The following is a 21,098-nucleotide window of genomic DNA, read 5'->3' on the forward strand; positions in this document are numbered from 1 at the left end:
CACTTTTGTAAACTTTATACTTTTTGAGATATTAATAAAAAACAAGCTTATTTTTCCCCATAGACTTTGCATTAGCACTATGACATCACAATGGACTAATTAACTTGATTTGCACCTGTATCAACTTCCAGCTGCTCAACTAGGTCCCATCAAAAAGCTAGTTAAACTGATTGCACCTGTATCAACTGCTTTCTGCTCAATTAGGCCAACTCTCTCTGTGTATCTCCATTCTACAAGGATATAAGGCACATTCCATCCAACTTTCTATCCATTCATCCTCTTCAAACCATTCACTCATCTACCCATTAAACTATCCCATCAACATCCATTAAACAATCTGCCTATCAACATCCATTGATAGGCAGAACTTTCTGTCTATCAACATCCATTACACTATCTACATTTAACTTTTAAACTATATACTCTGTCTCATTTTCTAGTTATTATTACAGTGCATGAAAATGCACTGTTCTGTTATCCGAAGTCTTCTTCGTCTTCTTCTTCCCACCAAATTTCTGCGTCTAATTCAGCTTCAACCGTTTAACGTAGAAACTTTGTTCAAACTTTGTAACGTAGGTCTTGAAAAGGACACTTGAGGAATGTATTTTTCACTTTTGTAAACTTTATACTTTTTGAGATATTAACAAAAAACAAGCTTATTTTTCCCCATAGACTTTACATTAGCAATATGACATCACAATGGACTAATTAACTTGATTTGCACCTGTATCAACTTCCAGCTGCTCAACTAGGACCCATCAAAGGGCCAGTTAAACTGATTGCACCTGTGTCAACTGCTTTCTGCTTAACTAGGCCAACTCTCTGTGTCTCTCCATTCTACAAGTATATATAAGCGTGTTTACATGCACTTCAGTATCCCGGTTATTATCAGGATTTTAAAGTATCCCGGTTTTGTGTTTGCGCATGTAAACATCATATCCCGATTTCAGAAACCCGGATAAGCCCTTATCCCGGTTTTGAGTATCCCGGTTATGCTAGGTGGAGTACTCCGGAAGAACACGATACACTACACGATACTGTTCCATGTAAACACCTTATCCCGGTTTCTGACAACAGCTGGCTATATGCGCAGGCGCGGTTTCGAACGTAACCAGGGAACTGCGGTGGTAAACAGTATAGCCTTAAGTTTACTAAACTTAGTTATAAAAACCATGGCGGCAAAATCGTCCCACTTTTGGACCGATGAGGAGACAGAGTTTTGTCTATCGGTAATGTCCAAATTAAACATCGTAGGGAGTTTAGACGGAAAAAAACATCGTAATGCAGACCTGTTCAGAGTCGTAGCTAACAGACTGAGGGACGCCGGCTTTCCCCTTACGACTGTGGAACAGGTTCGCTCGAGGTGGAAAACGCTAAAAAAACAATACTATATGGCCAAAACCCAAAATGGAACAAGTGGTTCAGACCCAGCTTCGTTCAAATTTTATAAGGTAATGAATGACATGCTCGGCCATCGTCCTCTGGCCACTTCAGAGGACGGTGGCGTCGACATTGGCTTCCATCAGCCTCCTCCTCCACCTCAAGACGACACATCGAATCCAGGTAACGTTAACGTTAAGGTAACAGCCCTTATTAGACATTCTCTGGTAACAGTTAGGCCTAGCAGCTAGGCTACCATTTGTTAATGTTGACACATAGTAACACCGTTATTGAACTATCACACGTAATCAATGAGCAATATAGATCATGAAAACAAACATTAGGCTATTGTCTATTTCCATCTTGATTAATGAATGCGTTGTCATTTAGGCTCTGTAAAACTGTTTGCCACCTAACGTTAGTATTCTGATACTTATGTTACAATATCTATTATAGATGTCGATGTTGAGACTGTTGAGGTGGATGAAAGCCTACCAGCGGAGGACACAGACACAACTCTTCAGCCAACAGCTGATGGACCCCAATCAACAGCTGAGGGACCATTGACAACACAAGGTAATCAGCAGGGAAATTCAACCACATCCACACGAAAAAGATCTCATTTGCCAAAGCGAGCCGGGAGAATGAAAGGTTGCATGAACTAGGTTATTACATCTTCAAAATCGACAGAATGTAGAACCATAGTCCAAACATAATTATGTTTTCCATATGTTATGCACTCACACAGGTCGCTGTCACAGTAGGCCTATAGCCTACCGGTAATACAGCTAGCTGCCAGTCTACGTTGTCATAGCCTAATAACGTTACAGCAAACAAAACATGATTTTCACGAGCCAGAATAATGAGCACCTTTATTCACTTTCAGACAGGTGAAATTGACCAGTGAAACTTCACAGAAAAACAGAGAGAATCTTAGTCTCTTGCACATAAAGACGCTACACTACCAAGTTAATCTATTCATTACTACGTTAACAATGTGCGAATTTGCCCATCCACACATAGCACAACAGTGCTATTTGCCCAATAGCGTCACTAGCGTACACCTACTGCATAGTAGGCTACGCTAGCATACAAATGCGACGGATAACATTAATTAAAATGACGAGAAAACCAACAAAGTTAACTGACTATACATCTAGATAAAGAATGCAGGTTAACCATGAATAACAAACTTACAGCCAAGTTGTCGTAGGCGTGGGAAAACTCAGTAGACTTCATAAACGCACTCAGCCGATACACCATGCTTCGACGCAACAAGCTTAAATTTCTACTATCCACAGATATGTAAACACATTACGTGCCACGCATATCAAAATAAAAGTTTGCTTCAAACTCTGTCTTATTTTCCATTTTACAATGATTTCATTTCAACACATCAAATTAACTACTGTCAAACATTTTAATTGACTAAATAAATCTGAGGACACAACAAGATATGTAGATATCTTAAATTTAAAGCTAAATATTGCAATTATGAAATAACTGTCTAAAACTGTAAAGTAATGATCTTTTATCTAAAGTTGTGGTTGTATTACTGTTTTCCAGAAAGGCCAAGACGGAGGCGACAAATGTCTAGCCAGCAAGATTTCTTTGAAAGATTTCAAAGAACACAGAATGAATGGATGGAGCGGCAGATGCGAGAGAGCCATGAGAGAGAAAGCAGGCTCATTGCAGAAGTTGTTCGAGAGAGCAGCCGGTCCATGGAGGCAGTAGTGAGCCAGCTGTTGGTTGGGATGAGGGCCTCTCATGTCCCACCCACTGTGCCTCAAAGGTTCCCTTTCCCCTATGATTTCCCTCCAACCTACTATCCTGTTTCAAGCACCCCTCAACAGAGTAGAGCAATGGAGGATGACACAGAAGCCTCTTTTTTTGATCTGTAAAATGTTTTTATTTACTAAGAATTTGTTTGTTTAATTTAATAAATATTGATGTTTTATTTAATAAATGGTTCAATTCATTAAAGTTGTGTTCTTTGTTCTGACATTAAGTGGTGTGAACAGCTCAAAGATGTAAACCACGGCGTAGTGGAAATTTTGCTGCCATATAATTAGTAAGTGCCTCTCTGACTGCCTAGCCACCTTCATCGGTGGTATTTGCAACCTCTCTGGGCTGAGGGAAACGTTGCTCCTCAGTTGCTGCCTCCTGCATCCATCTTGGGTGTACTTGTTCTTTTTGTCGTTCGCAAAAATTGTGTAGGGCACAGCAAGTTGCAATAACATATGGGGAAAAAGTGTAGTGCAGGTCACTGCGTTTCAAAATAATTCTCCACCTTGACTTTAGTCTCCCAAATGCAATTTCAACGCAGGTACGGGCAGAACTAAGGTACACATTGAAAGATTCCTGCTGAGGGGTCAGTCTAGGAGACCTTGTGTAGCCTTTAATGAGCCACTCCATAAGCGGATAAGCAGGGTCACCTTGTTGAAGTGGCGGCATTAACATTAATTTTCAAGCGTCCCACTAGAATAGAATGCTGTTGGGTTGTGGTGGTTAGTACACTATAACATTACAGCTACTTGTCAATATGGACTTGTAGTGCAAGGCAAGTATAACTGTATAATTATAGGCTGTTTATCTTATTGACTCCAGAGCCCCCCCCCACCCCCCTTCACCTACCACCACAAATACAATTCAATTCTCTGGGAAACACTGCCTTCCATTATCAAACCCTTCATCTTATCCACGACAAATAAATAGTCCTGTAGAATCAAGTATTGTTAGAATACTATTGGGTTGTAGTGATTAGCACAGAGTTGTAGAGATGAGTACTGTTAGAATACTGTTGGGTTGTGGTGGTTAGCATACTACAATAGAGTATTGTTAGAATACTGTTGGTGAAAAGATATTTATATATATATTTTATTATTATTATTATTATATTGTTTCTAATTTCTCATTTTCAAATGTACACTTAAATCTGCACAAAGTCCTTGAGGTGAAAGTGCTGTGGAGAAATTGCAGGATTGTTTGGCTCTGCCACCTAACCACACCCAGTTTACCTGCTGGAAAACCCTGTAGCTCCGGAGCAGGGGCTCAGACCAGGATAAATTGTTTGCTCGCCCTCAGTTCACTCTTTTGTTTATCTCAACCCAGCACTCCAGTGTGTTCTGCTTTGTGTGCGTCTTTGAGTTAACGTAAGTCATCACTTTAATGACCCTCACTATGACTTTTGTGATGTTTATCAGTTTGTAGAGTAGCTCTGCCATCATGTGTAAAGTTAAGGTCTTTGTTGGTTTGGTGTGTTGGAGTCCCATGTGAGAGATGCATGTGAGAGATGATTAGATGATGTTGGTTGACTTGGGATGTCAAGTATTGTTTAGTTGTACCTTATATAGCCATATGATTTCAGTTTATTGTTGCGAGTTGGGATCTGTACTGATTTACCCCATTTCACTGATTACTCCATTTTCAGTTTGTTTCCTCTTTGATGCAGCACACATACAAGTAAAGAACAAAAGAACAGATGAATCACAGATGAAACTCACAAGTTCACTTGTGTTGCACCGAAACCTGCCATCTCCGTGTCATCACTCCATACCATTAAGCCTTCTGACCGAGGCTCTGCCTGCTCGCAGAGTTCCTTTAGTTGGGTTGTGGAGGTTAGCATACTAGAATAGAATACTGTTAGAATACTGTTGGGTTGTGGAGGTTAGCACACTATAACGTTACAGCACAGGGTAATCCTAATTTTATGGATCAAATTTATTCCAATCCAACTCAAAAGTTTTGAACAACACAAAGGTTTTATCCTGATCAAAACCAAGAATAGATTATGTGATCTAATCCAATTTCAGGATCCTTGTTTCCCTTTGAACAACTTTGAACAACAATTTTCAAGATTTGAAATCCGATAGCCGAAATCCGGTAACTGAAATCCGATAACCGAAATCCAATCACGTTTTTTTTTTAACAATTGGGCCCAAACAATCGAAACATATGTAAACTAAAAAGCTATGCTACCTCATGTTCATTTTGCTCGGACCCCGTTAAATCACCACTTGCGGTTATATTTATTATTATTCCACCATGGAAGTCTATGGCAGCCCATAGAACCGTCTGGTCAAAAGTTGTGAAATTTGGCACACTAATTGGGGACAGTCCAATAATTAATTTCACCAAGTTTCATGCCGGCACCTCGAGTGCTCTAGTGCCGCCATTTTGGATTTCATCAAAAACACTTAAAATGTATCAGGGGTCACATATTTTCTCTGATTCCCACCAAATTTGACACAGATCATCTTCAGACCAGGCCTCATTCAGCTCGTGCTTTTCGTCTTCGGAACTATTACCATTCTCCCATAACAGCCAATCGAAATTTTCGGGGAAGCCGCCAAACAGGAAGTGAGCTCATATCTCAGCAACCCTTGCAGTTATCAAAACCAAACTTAGTAGGTGGACTTATGACCCCATCAGGAGGACACTCAAGAAAGTTGGTGACCTTTGACCTGTAGAGGGCACTGTAATTCAGAAACATGCTTTTTGGCCTGTAGCTGCTGTTGTGCTTAGAATTACAATCTACAATGGTGTCTGGTTATACTCTGGAACATCTTTATGTTGACAGATGGCAACTTATGACATCAACATAATTGATTCGGCCGCCATATTGGATTTAATCAAAAACACTAACAAATTTCCCTAGGTCACAAATTTCATCTGATCCTCACCAAAATTGGCACAGACCATCTTTAGACCATGCCTTGTCAATGCATTGGTTTCTGTAACAATTGACGGAAGCGTTTGCCCGTAACAGCCAATTGAAATTGGTAGCGAAGCCGCCAAACAGGAAGTGAGATCATATCTCAGCCACCGTGGCATCTATCAAAACCAAACTTAGTATAAGGACTCGTGACCCCATTGGGAGGACGTCCAATACATTTGGTGACCTTTGACCTCTAAGATGGCTGCAAATAGCAAAAATGCAAGTTGGCTTGTATTTTTTGACGTGCTAGACATGAAACTTGCTCTGACAGCTTATGGCCATATGTCTGATTGCAGCATTGAGCTAACAGCATTGAGTTGCCGTGGTTACTCCGGCCTACTGCTTGGCCCCCACATTGCTGCTTGCAGCTATATTTATTATTATTATTTTTGTGTGTGGAGTGTGTAAGTGTGGACCAAAAGTCAAATAAATCAAATGTAAAACTTTATAGCTTACTTTACTTGGCTGGCAGGCCAGGATGAGAAAGGGTAGACCAAACCAGACTGGAGCCACTGGTGAATGACCTGTAACACAGATGTAGAACATAAATATACATTACTTTTATCATCAGAAAGAAACTGCCAAATATTTAACATTACCAATCTTACACTCCGTTAAAAAATTAGCTTTATATCGGGATCCAGAGAGTGTGATGCTGATCATTTAAGCTCATAGTTCCATTGAAAATCTTCTGGTCTGTGACAAGGCAATGATACTTGACCGGTAGAAACACCTCCGCTCCACAATGAAGCATTTAAAGATGTGAAAAAGTAGTTATAAGAGGCAAAAGTCAAATACTGCCCCTTCTCATTAAATCTTACTCCAAGAAATATTCATCATCATTCAATGAACTCGTTGACGGCGGTATGTCTACTTAAAACAAATAGCTTCAGGATTTGTGGCCTTATATTAGATAAAAGTTAGCAAAAGCCCGGTTTTGGCACCAGGAAACGTCTGCAAAAACGGACTTTTTATATCGGCTGATCGAAAATCCTTCCCTGCTTATTTTGTGCAGCCACATAGCAGAGCCCATAGTAGGCCAGTTAGCCGACTTCTCGCTAACTTTTACAAAATATAATGGCACTAATCCCGAAGCAGTTTGTTTTAAGTATAAATATTGTTCAAAAAGTCCATTAAATATAAATAAGTTCAAAAAGTCCATTTTTGGAACCAACAAACACATCTGAGCATGCACGACTCACATCGGGCTATGACAGGGAATATCATTATAACGTTAATTAGTTTATCAGCTGCTAACGTTCAAGTCCAAGACAGGTAACGTTAACCAATGTGAAATCAGCCCCCTACCAGAACGAAATGATGTTTAAACACATCCAAAGTAGCCTAGGTTTTATTTAAGACAGCGCCCGAGTGCATGATCAATAAGAAAAAAAAAAACGAGTTTTCCTGTTAACATTATCGTTAGCCAACAAGCTAACGCTAGCTCACGCAAGCCAACTTTTGTTGTTCGCAGGCAAACACATGAAGTTAGCTTAGCTCATTTTAAACGCAATTTTGAGTTAAGTTATGAAACGTTAACAAAGCTCAAGTTAGACAGGATTTAGCCCTGTGAAAGGTGAGCTAAATTAGCGTCCGCAACCTAGAAACTAGCTGGTGTGTAACTTGGCAGCTAATATGAGCTAGCACTAGAAGCTACAGCCATCAAGCTGGCCATTAATGTTACGTTATAAGTACTTTTTGATCCCGTGAGGGAAATTTGGTCTCTGCATTTAACCTAATCGGTGAATTAGTGAAACACAAACAGCACACAGTGTACACACAGTGAGGTGAAGCACACACTAATCCCGGCGCAGTGAGCTGCCTGCTACAATGGTGGCGCTCTGGGAGCAGTGAGGGGTTAGGTGCCTTGCTCAAGGGCACTTCAGCCGCAGCCCACTGGTTGGGGCTCGAACCGGCAACCCTCCGGTTACAAGTCCAGAGTGCTAACCAGTGGGCCACGGTTATAACAAATTTCTAATCGGATTATATCAGCAAGCAAACCTAAGTAAGTAACTTGTGTTATGGAAGTACATTTTCACTGGATAGACTAGGTAACTTCAAAAATAAAGCATATAGGAGCATACTTACAGTGAGCCTTCAGACGCCGCCGTCTTCCACTCCATCAGCGAGAAAACTGAGGAAAGAGCCGTTAGCAGACACAAGAAGCAATTCCACGTTTCAGATAACAGCATTGGTTGTTTTAAAAGTGTATATTTTGTCTTTGAAAATGGTTAAGTTTCAGGAAGTAAACCAGCGTTTGAATTAGGCGTGACTATTAGTGCTCTTTTGTTCTGTCGGCCAATCAGCTGTATGCTAGAAGTAACCTCATGGCTACTTATACTGAACCAGCATGCTGTTTGTTTACAATTGGAATGGAGATGGACAAAGCACAGCGGATTGCAGATGAGCTGAATCGTGGTTGCAGCAATACAGATGTATGGAAGTACTTCTGCGAAGAGCCCACAACAGATTCTGAAGATGAGTGCTCTGATGATGAAGGCGACTGCATTACATTGGAGAACATCCCTAATTTAGAGCTGACCTTAGCCGAAGATAATTACAACGAGGAAGAATCTCTCGGTCTGGCAGCAGAGGAGCTAGATCGTAAGATATGAGATGCTATCTCCACATTTACATTTGACGGGGATAAAGACCGCGAAATGGAAAAAATCCGTACCCTTGACTGCAAATGTTATGGAAGAAGAAAGGAAAACTCACTCCTTGGTACACATTCGTGTAGTCACAAACTTTCTCCAGAGGTTATGTACAACATACTGTAACGTCGGTGTCTTTTGGACTGAGTGCTAGCCTCCCAGAATGCAATGTGTGTGAATGCTGGTTTGTGTAATGTCGGTTTTAGTTAGTGTAATTGCTTTTTCCCTGTCATGTATGTGTTAGCTGGTGTAGTCTTTCTTTATGTTGTACCTCATGTGTTTTGCCCGGTGTATTGTATGTGACTACCCTGCTCGTGTATCGTGCTTGTTTTATTGACTTCCCTTGTGTTTCCTATGTAATGGTGTCTTCGTGTGTCTGTGTCCTTGCTCTCGTTCTCAGCTAATAAACCTTTTGATTGGACAATTGTGTGTGTCGCTATCAAAGCGTTACATTGGTGTCAGAAGCGACTTCCGAACATGGCCTCCACCCAGCGAGACAAGCTGGGAATGGAAGACCATACCACTGGGTGGAGGCCCACGCAAGAGGATCCAGAGAGAGCCCTTGTAAGGGCTGCTAAAGAGCTTGAGGCCTTTTATTGTTCCTGCCGCCAGAGGAGAGGAGCTGTCACCTAGACCTGCCTGCTGCCATGGGAGGAGATCTTGCCGGAAGAGGGGCCTGAAGTAGTGGTCGCGGAGAAGACGACGCTGGCCTGGGCGCTGACTCTGCTGCGAGCCGCAACGCGTGAGCAGAGCCGAGGGAGAGCGGCGAGGAAGAGGTTCCTGTAATTTAATTTGTGCATTGACAATAAAGTTGAATATCATATGAACTAAAGATGACAAAAATCGTGCATATACATATGTAGAAGAAGAAACATTCACAAAAATCCATGGCATGACCTCTCTTCTTGATAACTGTTGAAAACTGCAGCATGGAAATGGCAGGGATTGTTTTGTTTGTTAATAAATAAATATATAAATAAATGTAAAACTGATAATTTCTACTTTCCCAAAATACAATGTAGCCTACCTTTTCATCGGTCCAGTTGCAATGGATGAACTGCCCTACTTGTGATTGTTTCGAGATTTTAAAGGTTTTAGAACAATGATACACATTTTTTGGCTAGTACAAATCTATTCACCTTCGCAGCGCCAGTAGGCTACTTGCTGTGCGGCCCGCACACACACACACACACACAGGCATGCCAAACAAGCATACACAAAAGTTTCAAGAATGGGGGATGGAGTAGAAGATGGATACAAATTGATTAGTGTGATTTATGTTCACAGAACGGATGTCATATTTTGTACCGCTATGCGGTACATCTAGTTTTGTGTTGTTTCAGATTGACCATGGAGATGACTGAGGAAGACAGCCTGAATATAAATGGGAACAGTGGAATTAACACGACTTAAACTTTGTCTGGGATTGCATTTATACAGCCAGGTTGTTGACATAAATAAAAAATAAGACAAAGTTCTTTTCCCTCTCTATTGTGTTTGTAGCCTAGCTTATGTTTATTAGTTGAGCTGTTGGGAAAACGTTACGAACTTCAGCCTGGGTGAACCTATGTGTGGCAAATGTGTAGCAAACAGATTTTCAGGAATTACCAATCACATTTTACATACATATAAAGCCGGTGTTGCACCAAATTCTGTGACCTGTCGAATTTTGTGACTCTACAGGGCACTGTTTTATTGGAGTCTATGAATGTACTGAGCTTTACTGACACACTGATGAGGCAATTCTGTTATGTATGTAATTCTTCTAATACACTTTGCATATCTTTGAAACATGCAACATTGTCTGGGTGTGGGTGTATTACTCCACAGGCCTGCCTGTGTATCTTCGCTCTCTATCTCTATAGAGTAGAGCTAAAGCCTACCCCACCACTCCAGTGAACAGGTGGACTTCAGCAGGACAGGTAACATATTTTGATAGGCCTACTGTCAAATCGGTGAATCAGGGCCTTGTGATGACCGCCCTATAATGCTCCATCCCAAGTCTGTCTTCACAGCATAAGGCTCTTCATTTCCGCCGAGAATGACTCGTTTTGGTGCCATCGCTCTGGAACAGTTATATCCTATTAAGAGGCCTACTTCACAATTCATCAAGGGTGGAATTTCATTAACTACTTCTGAAAGATGAGTCCATTGTTTGGCTGTCTCACAAGTAGGACAGTGACTACGATTTACAGAAATGTTATTCTGAAATTCTCTTGCTTGTGATAACTGTATCTATTCCACTCATAGCAGTCAGTTTGGCTGGCCGTAACGCTGATTCAATTTGCTCCACGCGTCTTGGTAGGCTTCATTGTCATTTCGATAAAAGGTGCCCTCTAGAACCTGGCGTGCTGAACCACTGACATATATCTTCAGATAATACAGTTTTTCAGCTGGAGCGATGGATCTTTGGTCAATTAGTGAAATAAATGCTGCCTTCCATTCAATTAATTGCATAGGATCACCACTGAAAATGAATGGTTCTGGAACTGGAAGCCTGTTCAGCGCTAGACTGTCTTGGAAAACCTGAGCAACTCGTCTTCTTAATTCAGTAGATGGTGTTATGAGCTCTCGTATGTCAGAGTATGCTTGCATTATGTCTTCCCTACCTTTATTGAGTTCATCCATGAGTGGCCCCAGCTGATTTTCTGGGATGAATGACTTCAGTTGATGTCTAGATGTGCGTACTTGAATCTTCCATTTTTCATACATAGCCGAGTAGTCTTTTTGTCCTTTTCTTGGCCCTTGGCTTCATTTTGAAGTGCAATCATCTTTTCTGTGGGATTCCGTGTACGTTCAGAGCGGCGAAGACCCTCTGGTGGCTCATCATCTCTCTGAAGTTGTACCTGGTGATCATTCAGACTTTGTTTTGTTTGCATTACTTGCCTCCATAGTAGTCTTTCAGATGTTTCTGCGTCTGGATGAGGTATTTTCTGCAAGTCCTCTGTTCCATGTTGGACACAAGCCATCTGTTCTTCCAACTCCTTTACACCATCTAATACTGACATTATGACTTAGTTTCTCAATTAGATAGAGAGAAAACCCTTAATAGTATCGAAGTATCAATAAAACACTGTTTATCTATATATTGTTATTATATTATCACCATAAAATGAAAGCATTTAAGTATTACGTAAACTCTCTGATTACTGATAATGTGAAAATTAATACAATGGAAAATATGCAAACAAGAAAACATGCAGAAATTGTTTTCAATTGCAAGAGTCATTTTCTTTTGTGAATGCAAATCAGTATACGCGTGTGAGTGTGTGCGTGTATGTAATTGTGTAAGCGACAGATCCTTCCCAACAGTGCCGTTACGCTTGATTAGGGAGGAGAGCCGTTCTTTCTTAATCCGAAATATGAATCCGTTGATCACCCTATTGAATGTAGCTTCTACTGTAGGTTACTCACAGTTCAGTGCCGTAAAGATGTAAAAGGTCTTGACTGTTGCATCGAATCCCACTAACTGTTTTCTGAATAGCTGATTAGACGTGAGTCCTCCGAAAGTGCTCTGCTCCACGAAGAACCGTCAGTTAGAGTCATGGCAGGCAGACACACCGTGTAGACCTTTCCTTGTGGACACCAAGCCGTCACAGCACCGTAGAACAGCAGACAGTCGTCAGGATCGATGAGGGTCAAGCTCTTACTGTAGCAAACTCCAGCCGGACAGTTGTAGCGTACTGATGGTTTCTTTATTTCTTTGTGAAAGTCCTGAGACCACCGTGAGAGCTATGTACAATATAATACAATAACATATAATAAGAACTTATGACACACATAACAGCAATATGTTAGGTTACAGTAAAATGAATAAAAAGAAAGAATAGTATAGCCACCTTGTTCCCGTTCCAGCTGAGTGCTAAGATTTATCCTTAAGAATCCACTTCTTTAAGCTACAAAGTAGCACCGTAAGAGCTAAATGATAAGCCTATAATACAATGATATTAATTAAGAACAAACAATATAATTTAACACGATATATTAAAAGAAGGATAAAAAGAAAGAAAAGTATTTAGAAACCTTGTTCTCCGTAAGAGTCGTGTCCTTAAGCTACAATGTAGCACCGTGAGAGCTATACAAGTAGCCTTGTTCTCCGTAAGAGTTACTATTCCTAAGCTACAAATAAAGTAGCACCGTATCCAAGACTTTACTGTAGCCTAGTTCCTTTAAAAGTAAATGCATTCTAAATAATGCCGTTGCCGTAGTGACAATAACAAGCGTGCAGCCTAAGCCTAGAATGCACCTTGTGGAATGGCTTATGTAGGCTACTGTACCAATGGAATTAAGTCAAATATAAATGACACATATGAATTGAAATTAAACAAAAACAAATAAACAACAGGTATATTTAAACAAAAACAAATAAACAAGACATGTTTATTTACAGGGATGCTTATCAGTCTATAATTACTTGCTTCATAGCGGTCTTCATATTTGAAGATGGGTGTGAGATTACTGCAAGCTTCAAGTTTTCAGGAAAGCAACTGTGTGTAATTGAAGGATTTCTGATGGAAGATAAGAGGAACATTAGGCCCACTTCACAGTCCCCCAATGATTTACTTGAAGGTTATGAGTTGAAAGACACATCCCATTTAACTAGCTAATATGTTAAAACAAAATTGAATTTGAGGCTACAACAGCTGGGTCCTTACTTTCTCAGTGCTGTCAATATCACACGTGACCCCATGCAGCGGACTATGTAATCTTTGAAACGAATCTTCCCAGTTTCAGGCCAGGCTTTATCTGGACGCTGGCCTGTGATCCAGGCAGCCTAATGAAACAACAGGAGAGAGAAATTGGTTCAACTCTTGCACTGTTTCTAAGATACAATATGGACAACTATCACAGGGGAGTTAAAAAAATAAATAAAGGCAAAAACACAAACTAGAAAACATCCTTAAAGGTGATAGAAGACCACATTAGGATAAATGAAACTGAATTTATTACTGATTTTATTACCCCTTTAAGGTCATTACTAGTTGTATGTTTTTCTTTTGTTCTGCTTCAAGATGAGGTATACCTAATTTTCGATCTTGGTGTATTCGCTCACTCTCTCCACTGCAACAATGTTGGTTTCGAGCTGAGAGGTCATTCTCACCAACACATTTAGGGTCTGCATCATCTATGAATATGCAAGGGAATAGGTACAGGAAATCATTAAATAACAATTGTAGGACTATATCAGACAATAAAATAACTGTAGTGCATGGTTATCTAAGGGAGCAATTAGAGGAAATAACATACATTTAAAGCACTGGACTGCCAGCACTGCAAACAATGCAGCGAAAAACACCACCAAATTTCCCAGAAAAGCCAGTCGAATTTCGAGCCACCTGCAGAGCGTTTCAACAGAAAGTGCACACCACCTAGCCTGACGAGCCAGACCCACATTAAAATGTAGGGTCTGAGCACTCACCGTTCGCAGTGCTCAGTCCGAGGGGCGGGATAATCGGTTGTCTTTCAAATTCCATCTGCACGCAATAGGACAGCGCTATGAGTCCCATGAGTTTTCCCACCAGCGGAGCTAGTTGGCTAGTTCAAACTTTTGCCAACTTAAAAAAAGCTTAACTCGTGTCACACTGTTCGCCAACAGCAACATCCATCTTCTTTGTTTTCAAGTAGCAGGGAATTCAAGCCAAACCGTTGCAACTCTGCCATCAATCATTATGTTAAGCCCGCCTAACGACTCTATACACGATTTGATTGGCCTGATAGAAATTTAATTTTTCGAGCTCACAAGCCAACGGAAAGTTGCTAGACTAGCCCTGGCAGCAAATGTAATTTGCTGCCGCTAGGGTGCGTCTAGATTTCTAGGCTACACACCACCAACAGTTAATCTACAAATGGGCAAATCATCAGACACACATCTCAAGAATGTCAGTATAAGTCAAAAGAAACTGCTTTTTCCAACCTGTTGGAGACTATCCATGGATAGACGCTCTTGAGGTTCTCGTCCATGGTTTTCTCGTTGTGTTTCAATAATCGCTCTTGGTGGCCGTAAGCCCTGATGACGGCCCTGATGACAATCTCCCCAAAGTGGGAGTAGATGGGTGAACGGGAAACAGAGTCCAGACGCCTGAGCTGTCTAGACGTTGCCACATAAAACCTCTGTGGAATATGCAACAATGGAGACTTTCAGTCTTCAATTTTGGTGTTATTCACTTGCACACAGACAGTCGTGCATAAGCCATACAATTTCTATTCGCATTAACCCCCAAGCCTTATGACAAGAAAACAACCACCTAGCAAGCCCTGTGTGTGGGTGTACATTTTTAAAGTCATTCAAATTGTGAACAAAAGGAAATCTCTTAAAAAGGCTCAGAGAGGCTATATTGCTATATTGCCATTTTGAATTACAGCGTAGAGATGGGACTGAGTGGGCTCCTCACTTCACCTGCACAAAGTAATAGACGACAGCCAGAGGCACGATGACTGCTAGAAAAATTGGGGTGGCCAGACAGATCACAAACAGGGTGCCATATCCTGACGGGGAGAGAACCAGACTTTACAGAGAGTAGACAACATGTCACATGGTGATGTGACTAGGGATCAGAAAACTAGCAATCTGTAGACACTCTGAATGATCATGCTCAGGCTGCCTCATGATGGGGGTAAGACTGATGATGGAAATATTGTATTTTTTAATTATGATAATTGTGAGTAATAATTAGTCTAAAAATAATGATTACAGTGTCATCTTAATGAACACCCCCCTCACCACTATCATTAGTGCAGTATTGTAATTAAAGTTAATTACCTTTTTGTTATGCATAAAAACCTGCAAGTGCCCTGTTTAAAACGTCTCTTTTATCTTGCACTTGACACTATAATCATTACTTTGCACAGCACAGTCAGCTTAGTGCTGTCGTGCACGCAGGGTCCATCAGGATTTCAGGGGTCCAGATACCGTCACACCTTACAAACACATCTCTTTCTCTCTCTCTCTCTTTTCTTCTACCTTGGTAAACCGGTTGACCACTCTGCCAGACAGTGTGGTGTCGAAGAAAACCATGGGCACATGCAACACGTTGACCAGCAGGCGCGTGTGTAGGATCCGAGACGCCGACACTGATCCGTCTGCCCAGGAAGATGAAGATCCCTAGTGGAAAATCACAGCAAAGCTGCAGAGGTCAGAGGGCTGTTTGGGGCACATCATCTTGGTAGATGAAAAGGTGATAAAGAGGAATTCAGATACAGCAGGATAATACAGAGTAAATCTGAATTAATCAAGAAAGCTGATAAAGAGTTGTATAGCTGCAAAGTAGTCTAAAATGAATGGCTCTTCGGCATACTGCAGTATACTTTGTTTATCATTAACGCTCTCTTGCACCCTAAAGTGTACTGTACCCTGTGCTACGCCAAGAGCACCGAAGACCCCCACTCTCATGTCTCTCACACTGGCAGGGTACATCTGGTTGAAGTACGTCACTGCGTCATTGGTCCATGCACTCAGCCACAGGTTGGAGCCGATGAAAGCGATGTTCTGGATGAAGTATATCAGGAAGACCAAGAAGGAGAAGCACCAGCCCATGGCCCGCAGGTACTGCGGGTAGACTGAAAATTTCACCTGTTTGGAGATTAGAGAAACCAGGGCAGAGAGTTCACTTGGTTAGTTGCAGAGAGAAACCCAGAACAGATCCAGAGAGACCATAAATTAAAAAGTAATTATGAAAGAAAAAAAAAGTAATTATGTAAGGAGTTTGTTTTCATATTTTACATTTATTCCAGTTTTTCTATGCCATGCACTTCAATCATATTCCTTTTTTTCAAGACACATCACAAAGTAGGGGATAACAACATACAGTTCCAGTTTCCATAGTTTCTTTCTCAATCAATCTCTGGCCTTTTTTGGTCTCATCTGAGGTATTTTTAGCCCGAACAGAGTTGTTTTTCCGCAGCTGGATGCTGAAACACATACACATTAGCATAGCATTAAATTACACCAAAACGAACACCAAAACAAACTATACCATGGAACTATTCTATGGAACTGGAGAATGTGAGGAAGTACCACCCTATTCCCTTCAATGGCCAATACTAGGCTAGCTAATTCAACCAAAAATATACTCAGGGGGCTACTGCCATCTTTAAAAATTACATCTAACATGTGCTTACGTCTGGTCACATTTTCACAAATAAGCCAATTAGGTGCCACATTATAGATGGTCACAACAGTTTATCCACCAATCCACACAGACAACATACTTTTGTATCCATCAGTAATGTGGCACCTAATTCAGCTTATTCAGGCGGCGGCCATTGTAAACTAAAACGAGGCTACGGGGTACACAAACCATTTAGGATTATTGTGTTCTATGCATTCGCCAGTGGTGAAAATGCATTAATGATATAGTCAGTCAGTGTACCTTGTAGCCTCATTTTGGTTTACGCAATGGCCGCCACCTGAATAAGGTGAATGTCAAATGGCATTTTTAAAGATGGTGGTGGACAACTGGGATGCTAAGTGGCTGAAGCTAGTCCTCTAAATCCACTGACCCCCTAACCTATACAGAGTGCATAACATTGAAATGTGAATTTGACTCCAGCTGCTTTCTTTACAATTTGTCTCTGGAAGGAAGGAACCTTAAAGGGAAACTTCAGGGTTTTTTTTTACCTGGGACCCAATTTGGACCCATTTTTAAAATTTGGACCCAAAAACATTGCCCAAAGAAAAATATAGATGCTTCCCTTCAAGACTGAACGTCTTAATATGATTTGTGATCTAAAAGGGTTCCATTTTCCCTGACATTTCAAAAGCTTTCCATGACTTCAAGGACGCTTAATGAAATTTACACAACCTTTAACAACATACAGGTACTCCATCTCTCCTTCCATGATAATTTTAGAGGGCAGTACACTGTAAACTGATCTTAGGCGAGCATTCACTCAGAAAATTGCTGTCCTTCATCCTGCACTGTTGATCATCATAGCAGGAGCTGTTGGCAGTCTCATGTTGTCACAGGCTGTTTTTGATGACAGTGACAATCATCAGCAACACAGTTTATTTCTGTGGTAGGCCCTTTATTTAATGCTGGTAGCAGGCCATTTCTTATCAACCTTGGAACTCTATGTTGGAGGAACATACAGTCTGTTGTTCTGAGCTGGGCAAAAACTATATACATTACCATATATTGAGTACTTGGTGTTGTAGGCAAGTTAGACTCAGATGCAGAGAACAGTTTCTTTACTTTGACAAAATCAGAGGGCAAGTCCAGTAGCAAAATCTAGGTACAAAATCCAAGTCAAAACACAGTAGGACAGAGTAGTAGTACAGAGGCAAACAATCCAAAATCACAAATCCAAGAATCGTAGTCAGGGCACACAAGGTCAATAATCATTCAATGTGGTTTAACAATACGTTTTCTAATAAAGCTCAGTACGTTCAGAACAAACAATACCTCACGCTGTGGCAAGTAAAACAGAGTTTTTATAAAGCCTGCGGTTAATTAGTTAACAGGTGACAGGTGATTAGTACTCTGGTGAAGTGGAGCAGGACCGGAATGGCCGTAAACGACGCAGCTGACGGGACAGAGAGGGTCTTGGTGTCCTTCATCACTACTCTTCTTGAATGGTCTCTCAGTTTGTGGTGACGGCCTGCTCTAGGCAGATTTGCACATTTTCCATATTCCTTACATTCCTTATGGATTTAACTGAACTCCAGGGGATGTTCAGTGACTTGAACAGTCTTTTGTATCCATCCCCTCACATGCTTTTCAATAACCTTTTCTCGGAGTTGTTTGGATTGTTCTATCTTCATGGTGGAATTATAGCCAGACATAATGACTGACCAGTGACTAGACCTTCCAGACACAGGTATCTTTCAGGGTTGTGCACAATTCAAATTGCAATTCTGCTTCCTGTTTGCTACCTCAATTGAAATGCAAGTGAAATTCAAGAATTGAATTGGAATTTAAGAGCCAGTTTCAATTAAATTCTGGAATTTTGCAAGCCTGGTATCTTTATATTACTATACTATACACATTCACTGCACTCAGGCAATTTCACTAATTGTGATACTACTAGCAACAATTGGCTGGACCACTGTTGATTTAGGTCAGTCTTAAGGAGGGTGAATATTTAAGGAATCGCTTATTTTGCATTATATATTTTATATTAGATATTTTTAATTAATTAACATTATTTTACAAATTAAATTGATCAAGATTCCATTTCCAAAATCACTAAAAGGGGAAATATCCAAGGGGGGGTAAATACTTTTTATAGGCACTGTAAAATGACAATTCAGCATTGACCTTTTAGTTTCTTGCCACACAGGCACATTAAAGAAACATCAACAACGTCCCCTCGCTAGGTGTGAGTCCACCCGTGCTTTAACCTTTTTGTTCAGACCTATGCCGTGTGGCATCCAGGCTTAGTACTAGGGGGCTGGTCGTGTCAGACACAGTGTCAGATTTTGTAAAAATCGTTAAAAATATACTTTGTTGTGGTCTCCACTTCATGTCATTCTCACTCCGAGCCAAGTGTTTACGACATCAGCCATACAGCTCCCTCCAGAATTATTGGCACCTTTACTAAAGTTGACTAAAATCAGGTATAAAAATAATCTTTTGGTGATTTATTGTAATCACACAATGAAAACAATGAGGAAAACCTTGAAGGGAAGCACATTTATTCTGAGAAAAATGAAAAAGACATAAATATTAAAAAAAAGTCGCCCACAATTATTGGCACCCCTACAAAATATTTAGTTAGCTACTAAGCGTGTCGGAAAGGTGAAATCACGTATTTGAGTAAGGCGGGTCTTGGTGTGGCCATATTAGGATCCGTAAATACGCGTCCTGGCCATCGGAATTGGTCCAAATAGCCCAAAAGGGTTCACTAAAATATTGGTGAAAATGAAGAGTTTGGTTCCAAAACAATATATCTACATTTTTAAAAACATTATTAAGTCATGTTGTTCAATTATTTCAGCTATAACATTAAAATATAAAATAAAATTGCAGCTGTGTTGTTTTGATTGAGTGATAATGTAAAAAAATATTTCTGAAAATTCATTAAAATTGAGAATATAGCTTTTTGGAACCAAACTCTTTGAATATTGATGGTGACTAGTCACCATGGTTCCTATCTAAACTTACACCCATGTACACGGTATCATGAACCCCAAGAAAAACCTGAACATTTCCAATGGAAATCTGTCAATCTCTGCCAAGACACTATACAATAAGTGGGTCATGATTGGATCATTTATCAGGTCAATGAACCAAAACAAACGTCCAGATCAAAACAAAAATGGTTTACTGAACACAAAATCAAGCTTCAGCCATTGCCATCTCAGTCCCCTGATCTAAAGTCCATAGAAAAACAGAGGGGTGAGTGAAAGAGGAGAATGCTCAAGCGTGGACCTAGGAATCTGGATGATCTGGGAATATTTTGTAAAGATGAATGGTCTTAAATCCCTTGGTTTGTATTCTCCAACTATATGGTATGCCATATTACGGAATGTTACAGAATATTACGAGCTGTTTTATTGTCAAAGGGAGGATTAAGAAGTAATTACAAGCAGGGGTGCCAATAATTGTGGGCAATGTGTTTTTGTTAAAAAAATATTTGTCTCTTCATATTTATATCTTAAAAAATATATGTTGTGTGTGTGAGAGAGATGTGTGCGCGCGCGCGTGTGTGTGTGTGTGAGAGAGAGAGAGAGAGAGAGAGAAACCAACCTGCCGTTGCGCTGAGCATGTCTCTGGCTGTGCCGCAGACTGTTTTCCCTCTTCAGGATCACAGACACCACATCTTCAGGGGAAATGTCTGGTTGGGGGTCCTGAGCTTCAGGGACCATGTCCACCTCCACATCTGAAGGTTCATCTGATTATAGGACACACAGGTGCACACATGCAGGTAAGGTACATACACTCTGAAATGAGTGAAAAAGGCTCAATTATAGTTGAAATTTACATTTGACAATGAGTTAAAAAGTAGGCCTACAAGACATGAAAAGGGCTTTTGTGCCCCTTCTGTTACAGAGTAGTACATTTGATTTTCAACTGATAGTGAAATACTTAATAAGATATAACTCTAGGGATATAACATATACTTGGGTGGGTCTATTGATGACAAAAAGGTTTCCCATGTTTGATACAAGGAGCCAACCTGCCAGTAGTATCAGGAAGCAAACTTGGGTGGAAAGTAAGTAGGCAACTATATATAATCCTAGATATAAGCCCCATGTCATTACTGTACCTCACCATACAATGTATATGATATGATAGCCTATCCTCATGTTATTCTATCGGTAGTTGTGAGGTGCTCCTCTGATGAACATCATAATACAACTATTTTCTTAATTTAGTTGTTTGACAGAACCCTATATCTGCCTCATT

General features: G+C 40.5%; 1 long non-coding RNA gene and 1 pseudogene across 1 annotated transcript; both read right to left on the reverse strand.

The window, feature by feature from the left end:
• LOC121684893 overlaps positions 1–17,915 on the reverse strand; it is a 36,081-nt pseudogene extending 18,166 nt beyond the window's left edge.
• Positions 10,262–12,899, reverse strand: LOC121684895. The gene is made up of 4 exons (XR_006023211.1): positions 12,775–12,899; positions 12,591–12,682; positions 12,166–12,483; positions 10,262–11,752 (listed from the first exon to the last, which is right to left on the reverse strand). It is a non-coding gene; the product is annotated as an uncharacterized LOC121684895 (long non-coding RNA).
• Positions 17,916–21,098: the final 3,183 nt, after the last annotated feature.

The sequence above is a fragment of the Alosa sapidissima genome, chromosome 16, assembly GCF_018492685.1.
Source record: "Alosa sapidissima isolate fAloSap1 chromosome 16, fAloSap1.pri, whole genome shotgun sequence".
Classification (NCBI taxonomy): Eukaryota; Metazoa; Chordata; class Actinopteri; order Clupeiformes; family Clupeidae; genus Alosa; species Alosa sapidissima.